Source organism: Monodelphis domestica, chromosome 3 (assembly GCF_027887165.1).
Source record: "Monodelphis domestica isolate mMonDom1 chromosome 3, mMonDom1.pri, whole genome shotgun sequence".
NCBI lineage: Eukaryota > Metazoa > Chordata > Mammalia > Didelphimorphia > Didelphidae > Monodelphis > Monodelphis domestica.
Window position 1 is genome coordinate 303,643,288 of NC_077229.1, and position 12,077 is coordinate 303,655,364.

At 35.6% G+C, this 12,077-nt stretch overlaps 1 long non-coding RNA gene across 7 annotated transcripts in view; it reads right to left on the bottom strand.

The window, feature by feature from the left end:
- LOC103098883 (uncharacterized) overlaps positions 1-12,077 on the bottom strand; it is a 110,730-nt gene that overhangs the window by 79,420 nt on the left and 19,233 nt on the right. For 4 of the 7 annotated variants that reach the window (XR_008917720.1, XR_464413.3, XR_008917721.1 and 1 more), the window contains exon 1: positions 4,423-5,497. The exons of 2 other annotated variants lie outside the window; for them this stretch is intronic. This is a non-coding gene — a long non-coding RNA (uncharacterized LOC103098883). One more of the 7 variants, XR_008917723.1, reaches the window with a different exon arrangement.

Here is a 12,077-nt window from a genome sequence, read left to right on the forward strand (position 1 = left end):
ATTCTTACCAAAATCATAACTGCCTCATATATAGTTTGAAGACATATATATATATATATATATATATATATATATATATATATATATATATATATGAGGGCAAACCCTCATCTCTTTTTTGAAACTTGAAACAGTATCATAAAAGAAATAACATTTAGGGAAGTAAAACTTTTTAGGTCAATTTAAAAAATTAGTGATGGTCAAAAAAAAAAAAGGTAAACTACAAATCAAGTGAACAAGTATTTATTCAACATTTGCTATATGCCAGGCACTGTGCTAAGCACCTACTGAAGTCCTGGATGGAGGACCTCAAATTTATACATTTGAAACTATGAAATCTTGATGTCATGATGATCAAATCTTAACAGTTGTTGATGTTCAATGTATGACTTTAATTTTTCAGGTTAATTAAGATATCTCTATTAGACCATGCTCAAGAATGGTGAATCTTACAAGAAGTGTACACTTGCAGACAAACACGACAATTAAAACATTCTACTTGTCTGGTAATAAGAGCCCCATCAACCTCAACCTTCTGAAATGACCAAGAATATAGGAAAAAGCAGAAAAAAGCTACAAGCAAAAAGCACACACACACACACACACACACACACACACACACACACACACAAATATTTTATATAGCTAAATATCAATCAGGCACCAATATTGCATTACATGTCCCTATCCTCTTATAGATTATAGCATATAATTGGTTATCGCATAAGAAAAAAATCAAAAACACTGACTGGAATATTACATGGCGAGCCCAATGAAGTCACAGAGCAAAGCTAGACAATGTCTGAGAAGGCACCAGGGAAGGTTTTGGGGAGGAGGCAGCATCCAAGTTGGACCTTAAAGGATGGATAGGAAGGAATTCATAACAGATGAAGACGAGGAAGAATGATATTTTGGACATAGAGAATTGTGTCAAGTATAGAAGCAGTCAAAAATAGGACACTATGGGAGAACAGAAAGTAGCTCAGTTTGTACAGTAGAGGGAGTAATACATCAGCCTAAACTATAAGAGAGTGCCCAACTCGAGAAGACGTCAAATATGATGAGAGACTTTGTCAACCACTTAAATGAAATTTGGCTGTATAATGTCTACAACGTTCTTCTTATTTACCCGTCAAAAGAGAAAATGTAGTCTGACATGACCAAACCTCCCTTTTGACATATTCACAAGCCAAACAACTTTTTAGATGTTACAGAATTCTAACAGGCATCAAAACTGCCTTATTTACAATTTATGAAGACTTTTGCTCTTCTCTTTTTTTAAAACTTGAAACAGTATTTGCCCATCTCTAGTCCTGCAATATTTCTCATTCTCAGATTCCCAGTAATCAATAGTAGTTTAGCAATAGAATCCACAAGTTCTTTAAGACTCGGGGATATAATTCTTGTACCCTTGGTGAAATGAACTCATTGATGGCAGATAAGAGATTCTTAACTTTTTGTCACTTATCTTGGTTTTGAATTCTCCCTTGAAACATTTTCCCTCTATGCTTCTTTCCCATAGAAGATCATTTTTCTGGGTACTGAAAACAGAATATAAGAGTTGACTAGCAAGTAGGTGGCACAGTGGACAGAGTGCCAGGCCTGGAGCCAGGAAGTCCTGATTTCAAATCCAGCCTCAGATACTTACTACCTGTGTGGCCCTGGGCCACATTAAACCCTGCCTCAGTTCCTCATCTGTAAAAAATGAGCTGAAAAAGGAAATAGCAAATTGCTCCAAAATCTTTGCCAAGAAAACTCCAAATGGGATTACAAAGAGTAATTATATGATATGATTGAAAATGACTGAACAACAATGATAAGTACTACTTTTCTCCAGTTGTTAACACTGATCTAGTCAGTCACTCCAGGTTCTAGTTTTATTTTTTCTTTGGTCTTTTTGTTGTTATTGCCTGAAAAACTTTTTAAAAATGTTTTTGTTGTTGCTATTGTTCTTAGAATTCACTATTAGCCTTAGTTCATATTGAGATTTTGGACTCAACACTACTCTTCTAGGTGAACATGATGCTATTTTTAATTTTTTACTTAAGACTTTCCTTTCATCCTCTCAAAATTCCTCTCGAAAAAATCTAAGGTGGATATATTTCTTGTCATCTATATCAGTCCTTTTAGATAACTATCTCCTTTTCTTCATTCACTTTGTAGCCATGCCATCAGAATTTTGTTCTAGAGAGTCTCTAGTTTCTCTTTTGAAATGACTTCCTCCATAGAATTTTAAGTCATAGTCAGTGACTGAGGACTAGCTTAAAAGATGGTATATTAATATAATGGAATGTTATTATAATATGATATGAAATTGTGAATATGAAGAATTCAAGGAATCATCAAAACATAATGAACTATTGTATAGTGATATAAGTAGAACAAAGAAAATAATATACTGGATGATTACCACAATGTAAGAGGAAATAACCAAAAAAAGAAATCCTACTTAAATGATTGATTTGCAATTATAATGAAAAAGAAACTAGTCTTTAAATGAAAAGACTTCAGTTCATGTGTTGAGTAGTTCCACTGAGCTAGATTTTTTTTTCTTTTTTATATAATTCTAATGTTAGAAAAGGGGAGGTGAACCACTGGGTAGTAGAAGGGAGAATACATTCTGAGGGAGAAGAATAAAAACAAAATATATCAACAAAATGTTTAAAATAATTTTAGGCTCATAGGATCCATTTGATTTCTTTGAGACTTGATCTTCCATCCAGATTCATAGATTATTCCTAATTCCTTCTCCCTTTATATATCTGAAAAACTAAGATTCATTACTTTCTCTCAAGGTTGTCATTATTTGTATTTTATCTATCAGCTCTTCTTTGTTGCATAAAATTCAATCTCAAAGTTTCTCTTATTATTTCTTTTATTTCAAAGAATTAAATTATAATTCTAGCAGGTTAGTCAATGTCCTAATATGACTACATTTTCTTTTGTTTCAGATTTGTGATCTGCTTTCCATACTCATCATCTACTTTCTCCTTTTGGGCAAAAGAGTTAAGCATATCTGTCTATTCATCTTTCCACTGATGTCCATAGATCTCCCCTTTCCAAAGTTCCTGAATTTGAATGCCTACATATTACATTTTAAAACTTTTACCTTGTCTATTTCTTTTGAATAAGGGATGTTCTGCCATACTTATATTCTAGTCATAAATTATCCCCTTTCAAAACTCAGGCATATCTATGGTATCAAATTTATATCCTTATTTATTACTAATTCATCATATCCTTGTTTATCCTTTGTACAAAGAATATGTAAAAAGAAGAAAAGCTATAGGGGTAAGAGTGCTAGATTCCATCTAACCTGCTAGAACTATAAAAACTAGAAGCTGGAAGTAAGGGAAAAGGAGGTAGCAGGGGAAGGGGGTAACATTGTTCTACGGAGTTGAAACCAGGCAAGTCCAATTTCTGCCCTCTATTTAAAAAAAGGCGGGGGGTGGGGGGAGCTTTAGGAGTTCAGTACTTTACTCTCCAACCTTCCAATCTGGAGAGAGAAGAGACTGAGAGAGATGGTATTCAGGGCTTGAATTAGAAGCATGGTGATGAGATTAGAAGTGATGAGATTTTCCTGGGAGGGGCTTCCTGTGCCATGGAGTTAAAACCAGGCAGAACTGCAGATACCCTGAATAAAGTATGCTATGGCAAGGACATGCTATAGCCATGGTGGTGAATCTATGGCACACATGCCAGAGGGGGACACTCAGAGCCCCCTCTGTGAGCATGTGCACCATCACCCCAGCACAGAGTTTGCTAGAGTTCATTAGTAGAAAGCCAGAGGGATACACAGCTGGGCTGCTCCCCACCCCTCTCCACACATGCCTGAAGACATTTCTCACATTGCCTTCCCCCTAAAAGGTTCACCATCACTGTGATATAGAATCCTTTTCCCTTCTGCTTCATTGAAGATTAAGACATTTGATGATTGGGTAGGAGTATCAAAAAAATTTGCTTCTTACCATCATGATCTCTCTCATTTGTTCAGAGACTTACATTTTGCAAAGTCAACATCTTTTGAAGGTTTTGCTATTTATGTTGAAGAACTATGCCATCTGCCCCAACTTTTCAGTTTTAGGGAACTCTTAAATCACAGAAAGTAGAATTGGTTTTTTTGTAAAGTTTGCAATGAATTCCTTCAATAGATCTTGACTAGATCTGGTCTAGCATTAACAATAGTCCAAAATAAGGTTGTAGCAATGAACCTCTCTCAATAATTGTCACCAAAATTAAAAGAAGAAAACATATCCTTTCAGAAATCTTTCAAATTCTAAATGAATAAGATTATTTCTTTATCATTCAAATAGTGTGTATTTGATTTTTTAAAATGGGGGAAAGATAGTATTGCTTAAAATTATATTGACAATACTTTCCCCCCAATTACTTGTTTTGTTGACATCTGGATTTTCTACTTACTTTTTATATAGCTTGCATCCTTGAACTAAGGTCCTTTGAAATTAAATACTTTGCCACAGTCTCCTCTATGGAATTTTCCAGAGATCACCTCTGCTGAATCTGATACTCAGTATTTGGAGATGAAAGCTAAAGGTTCACATGAAAAAAAGCTGAATGGAGAATAAGGATTCAATTCCACAGAATCTGGAAAACCTAGGTTTATGTCCTGCCTCTGATGCATACTGGCTGTGACATCTGATTCAAATATTTAACCTCTCAGAACCCCCAGGCAACTTTCTAAAATGAGAAGTTGCAGAGCACTTAAGTGCCAACCTGAATTGGTAAGAGAGAATTTATTCACTCAGAGTTCCTTATACCCATCTAAACATGGATTGGATAGTGGGGCAGGGAAAGGGGTGATGGCAGAGAAAAGCATTTATTAAACAATATATGATGGTCCTGATGAAATTACTGAACAACCTTTCACTTTTTCCAATATATTTCAAAGCAATATCTTTGGACTTCTTTTATTAGAAATGAACTACCATATTTGACATTTTTTAATTCAGTTTTTTAGCATTATCTGCCACTTTGATGCTACTCATTGATATAGATCAACTGAAAATTAGCTATGTCCTTAAACATGTTATTTCTCACTCATAATATAAAAATAGTCTACCTTCTTTCTCTTTTATAGACCTGCTTCTTCTATTGAACAACAGACCAAAATAAAAGCATCTGGCTAGCTTTTACTATACTCTCTGCCACCTAACACATGTCCCTCAAATCCCCTTATATTCTTCTCCAGAATTCTTTTTTAATGAAAGGCAGTAAAATACCAACTGAAAGATCTACCATACACAAATAAAAACTAATAGTAATAGAAAAAAACAAGTTTTTGTAATTAACTTCCCCAAACAGAAGCAGTCATCTAAAATATATTAGGAGAGTGGAGTGTTTACAATTCCTAAGCATAACATTTCAATATTCTGTGTTAGCAATGTAAATTCGCTTTCTTTTTCAGTATCATTTGCCAGTATCATTTAGCCAGTTAGCCACTATCATTTGTTAATGAATTATATAACCTCAGGGTCATCAGATTTACCTGAAAACTTCAACCATAAAATGGCTATATTTCAAGACATTATAAATGAGAACTGGTCAGACCTACTAGAAACAAAAGTTAAAGAGAAAATAGCAAGAATATGTCAGTTACCTCCTAAAAGAAGCCCAGAAATGAAAAGGCAATAGAATTACAAACAAGTACAGTTTAACTGCTGTTCTATGAGGAATCAATGAGGAGGCAAACTTTAACTGTAATTCTGAAGAGTCTGTTATTTGTAATGGATAAAGAAAGATGAGGGCAAAACAGAGAAAAAAGACTAAGAGAACTTATCTCCTGAGAGAACTCACCTTACCCCTTATTTTGTGAAGAAACACAAGAATTATTTTTTCATTTTTTCATTTAATCAATTAATTTAGAATATTTTTCCATTATTCCATGATTCTTCCCTTCTTCCCTCCCCCCTCCCCAAACCAACAATTCCACTGGGTTTTACTTTTATCATTGTTCAAGACCTATTTCCATATCATTAATATTTGCATTAGAGTAATCATTCAAAGTCTACATCCCCAATCATATCTCCATCTAACCATGATCAATCATATGTTTCTCTTCTGCACTTCTACTCCCACAGTTCTTTCTCTGGATGTGGATTTCATTCATAAAGTGAATTTTTGATGGAACCCCAATTTCAAATCCCACTGGCAAGAGAGTCTCATTCCAACAGGTTTGGGGACTGAGGTACAGTGAGGAGACTTTAACTGGTAACCTGAAAGACCTGAAAGATTGCACTGTTTCCAGAACTGAAAAGCCAACAGCAACAGTGACAGATTTGACTCTGGTTGTGATCTCTCATGGATGATACATCCTCAAAAAAATGTTTTATTGTTTGCTATACTGTTTATAAAGTATATAGTCAATAACTTTGATGTTTAAGCTTAAGATATTTGTGGGTATATATATATGTATATATATATATACACATAAACATATATAAATACCCATATTATAGCTATATAGAGATATAAAGAGGAAGAGGAAAGGAGGGTGAAAATGAGCACAATTTCATGGGGGAAAAGTTTCCAGTTTAATAAATAATATTTAATAAACCAGTGTAGGATTCCAAGCTAATTAAAAAGTTGCTTCCATTTTATTAAGAAGGAAATATCAAAACATGTTCCTCGATTGTCTTTGAATCTGGGATGCTAATGAATAAAGAAAATAACCTAATAGCAGATAGAGAAAGGGATGATGACCCTACTCGTTATATATCAAGTAAACAGCTTTCACATGCTTGCTTCTCTCCTCCCTCTGTGTGTGTGTGTATATAAATATTTTACATACAATCACATATACATGCATGCATGTATTTATATGTGTGTGCATACATGTAGTATATGCATGTACATATACACACACATACGTGTCAGGGGTCAAATGGATAGAACTCTGAACTTGAAATCAAGAAAATTTTGAGTTTGAATTTGGCCTCAGTCACTTACTAAGTGCTCTGTGACTTGCTTGATCTCTCTTTGCCTCAGTGTCCTCAAATGTAAAATGGAGATAATAACAGCACTTACCTCACATGAGTTATTGGAAAATCAAATTAGTTATTGTAAAAAAATACTACACAGTGCCTGGCACATCTTTGCATTATATTGCTTATTCCCATCTCCTTGCCTTTCTCCCTCCTACTTTGAAGGTCACTATTCCCTCACAACAATATCCGTGTAATCCATTGACACTGGTGTCCTCCAAAGTGCCTCAGGGGCACAGAAAAAAAAAATGCTAGATCTCTTTATATATATATATATATTTTAAACCCTTACCTTCTGTCTTGGAGTCAATACTGTGTATTGGCTCCAAGGCAGAAGAGTGGTAAGGGCTAGGCAATGGGGGTCAAGTGACTTGCCCAGGGTCACACAGCGGGGAAGTGTCTGAGGCCAGATTTGAACCTAGGACCTCCCATCTCTAGGCCTGGCTCTCAATCTACTGAGCTACCCAGCTGCCCCCTTTATATTTTTATTTAAACAAGAAATTAAACTTTAGTAGTATCAGATATAAAAATTAAAGCCTCTCCCTCACTTAGTCCATATTTTTATATGATCACTTGTCATATATGGTACTATGAGGTATCCTAAGAGAAGAGAGGGAATTCCACAAAATGAAGGAGTTGACAATCTACAGGAAGCCTTTCCCAATCCCTCTAAATTGTAGTGTTTTTCCTGTGCTGATTATTTCCTATATATTCTGTACATAGCTTGTTTATACATAGTTCTTTCCATATTATTTCCCCCACTGAAATGTGAGTTCCTCAAGGGTAGGAGATGTCTTTTGCTTTTCTTTGTAAATGCTTATTAACTGACTGACTAAATCAGATATTTATGGCACACACCTAGTCTGAGTCACTCATTTTACAGATAAGGGATCTGTAGGTCAAGAGAGGTTGTGATTTGCCAATGGCAGATAGTTGCTTAGTAAAAAAAAAAAAAGTCAAGATTTGAATCTTAATATTCTAACTCCCCCCAACTCCTCTGCTCCATCCCAGCTCTCTGATTTTCCCTGTGCCCAGGTTTGACACTGCCTTTCACAGTACCAGAGGAAGAATGGATACTAGTCAAGGAAGGATACATGTTTTTAGTGAGCAAGAAGGGAAGTAAATATATGCAAAAGGTGAAATTTTTGTTTAGTATCTTGTCCTTTCAGTCTTTTCCAGCGTTTTTATGGTTATGTGCCTGCCCCATCTCCAACACAAATATCACTACTAAAACCACACTGGCAACTACTTAATAACCAACTCTCTGAGAAAAAAATAAATTTACACACAATACAATTTTGAGTTTAACCTGAATTATTATTTTCTCCATCATTTTTTCAATAATACAATATATCAAGAAGTGATTTGTATTATTTGTCCATATCTGCAGTATAAATGCTTATGCTCACCCTGAACATATAACAATTACATCTTGCAAGCTGGTATGAACTGGCTCCAGTACACCCCTTCCATGTACACTCTGATAATGACATAAAGATCTCCAGTTCCCTCCCCAAATACTGCTGGGAAAATTAGAAGGGAAATCAGGCCTGGACATAACTCAATTCTTTGCTTAATTTCATAGTAAATCCAGAATTCTAGGAAGGTACAAAATTCCTCTAACTTCACCTTGCCCTGAAAAAGTCAAATGTTTACTTCTTCAGCCACTGCTGAAAATTTCAAGACATAAAGCATTTCAGGAAAGCACGAAGTATGCTGGCTTATGTCGATGACCACATAAGTGTTACCTTTTCCACACAAGAATAGCTGGAAGAGTCAAGTTAGTTTGTTCTCTCTGAATGGAACAATGCTCTCTTTCATTTTTTAAAAGAAAACAAGTATTAGTTAAAGGGAGGGAAAATGAACAGTAATGCCACATTACAGCAAAAAAGAAGTAGGTCAAGCTGAGCATTTGGAATATTTTAAGATCAGAAGCATAGAAAAATAGGGGTTCAGAGGAGGTTAGTCTCAGGATCTCTAATATATTCTCTTGTCTTCAGGTGGCACAGGGAAAGATATTTTACAATCCCCTCCAACACATCCCACACCCTCTTGCCCCAAATTTATTCTACTATTTAAGATTCCCATCAAAAATTCTTTATCCCAAATCCTATAGGCTAAATATGCTGAGCTCTTATTACTGTTATTATTTATTAACTTGTTTGTTGGTTACATTATACTTCCAAGATATCTCCCCCCTTCTCTTACCTTCCTATGCCATAGGAGGCATCATCTGACAAAAAATATGTATATATTAATTGCCTTTCAGGTTTCTGTTTATTAGTTCTTCCTCTGGAGGTACACATTCACAATTCTTCACATATTAATTCTATAACTGTATGTAATGTTCTTTTGGTCATAGTCATTTCACTCTTCATTACTTCATGTAAGTCTTTCCAAGTTTCAAAAAAATTAACCTGTTCAGAACAATTGTGAAAAAGAATGCTGGAGAAAGAATGTTGGAGCAGGAATGCAGATGAAAACATATGATTTATCACTTGGTTATTTGGATATATGTTTAGAGGTTTTGGTTCTATAAGATCATTCACTTACAAAAATTAATAATATGGAAACATATTTTGCGTGATAATACATATATAACCCAGATTGAACTGCTTGTCAGCTGGGGGAAGGGGGGGAGAATGGAGGGAGATAATTTCCATCATATGACTTTGGAAGACTTATATGGAAATTTGTTATTAAAATAAAAACAATATATTAAAATTAACCTATTCATCATTTCTCATGGTAAAGTAATATTCCAAGCTGAGCTTTTTATTTTGTCTACTTAGTAAAGAAAAAGAAAACAACAAAAGCAACCATGTATTGGACAGCTAAGTGGTGGAATAGATAAAGCGATTGAACTACAGCTAGGAAGACCTGTGTTCAAATCTATCCTTAGACTAGCTGTCTTACCCTGGGCAAATTCCTTAATCTTGTTTGTCTCAGTTTCTTCATCTTTAAAATGAGCTAGAGAAGGAAATGGCAAACTTCTGCAGTACTTTGCCAAGAAAACTGTCAGAAAGAGCTGAATACAACTGAAAATGACTGAATAACAATGACACCAGTCTGTTTCTGATTCTGGATGTTTGATCTTGAGCAAATCTCTAAATCTCTCTGTGCTCTAGGCCAGAAGTATCATATATACTAGCAGACTGCATGCCCACAATGCTCCTGAGGGCAGCCCAAACTAGACTAAAAAATGTAATTGAGAACTATTTAGCTAAATAAAATTTAATAATACATAGAAAACCACATATTAACATTATCTAGATCAGTGGTTCTCAACCTCTCAATTTGTAGCAATGAGAATACACAATGCATATCAGGTATTTACATTCCGAATCATAACTGTAGCAAAATTACAGTTTTGAAGTAGCCACTAAAATAATTTTTTGGTTTGGGGTCACTGCAACATGAGGAACTGTATTGCAGGGTCACGGCATTAGAAAGGTGGAGAACCACTGATCTAGCTCAATTTATGTATGTTTAGTAATTTTTTATGTATGTTTAGTATGTATGTTTAGTAATCTCTGTTCCTATTCAAATTTGAGACCACTGCTCTAGGCAACTCTCCAAGACAGAGTTCTCTCACATGATAGTGGGCGTGAAACCACAAATACAGTCCCTTTTTCTATCCTGCACTCTGTCTATAACAGTGATGGCAAACCTATGGCACAGGTACCAAAGATGGTACACAGAGTGCTCTCTGTGGGCATGTGGCTGCCCTCTACCCTCCCCCCAACCACTCAGTTCCGTACTAGGAAAGCAGAGGGACTCAGGTGGAGCTGCTCCTCTCCCCCTCTCCACTGTGCCTGATGACATTTTATCACATCTCCCACCCTTCTGTCCAGCAGCCCAATGGGAGCACTTTCTCCCTCCCCTGGGTGGGGTAATGGGTGAGGCACTATGGGTGAGGTGGAGGGGAAGGGCATAGCACAAGGTCAAGGGTGGGGGCAGGTCCCAGCACTCCATCTCTAAAAGATTTGCCATCACTAGTCTATAATTTCTCCAGAATATTAGAAAGCAAATAGATATGCCTTATGAAGCTACAGCTTACATCAATGTATCACTTAAACAAAATTATCCTACAACTTTGGCTCAAGCTCTGCATAAGATCCACAGTGATCTCTAGAAATTTTGCTTTAGAAAAACTGAACAGGAAGATTAACATTGATAACTAGCAAAATTAGCTAGTATTAAAATATTGATTTGAAGTTTGCAGTGTTTTATAAATATTTAATCTATATAACAAGTCAGGAGGGGCATCTAGATAGCCCAATGGACAGAGAGCCAGGCCTAGAGACAAGTGATCTCAGGTTCAGATATGACCTCACACACTTCCTAGCTATGTGACCCTGGGAAAGTCACTTAAGCCCAATTACCTAGCCTTTACTGCTCTTCTGCCTTGGAAGTCATACTAATTGCAGTATCAATTCTAAGATGGAAGGTAAGGGTTTAAAAAAACAAACAACCCAGGGGGTAGATACTATTTTTTCTTCATTTTACAGATGCAGAAACTCCAATAGATATTGGTTAAGTGACTTGCCCAGAGTCACATAGCTAAGTATTTGAGACTGGATTTGAATTCAAGTCTTTCTTCTTCCAGGTCCATTACTTTATCTATGATGCTGCCAAATTTCCTCTGATGGTAAACATGATCCCTATTAAAAAACACTAGGCACAGGAATAAATGGAGCTTATCAAGTAGTATGTATCTGAAATCATCTAAAAGCATTATCTGTACTGGGTGCAAGCTAGAAGTCTTCCCAATATCAGAGGTGAAGCAAGGTTGCTCATTGTCACCACTATTACTCAGTATTGTACTAGAAATGTTAGCTAGAACAACAAGAGAAGACAAAGATATTCAAGGAATTTGATTAACAATAATAAAATAAAATAGCTGGGGGGTTTACCTGTCAAGATAAACCCAGGAACTATCTGAACACAATTGCAAAACATTTTCTATACAAATAAAGTCAGGTCTAAATGTTGGAAAGACATTAATTGCACATGGGTAGGCTGAGTCAATATGATAAAAATGATCATTTCACTTAAATTAATTTACTTATTCAG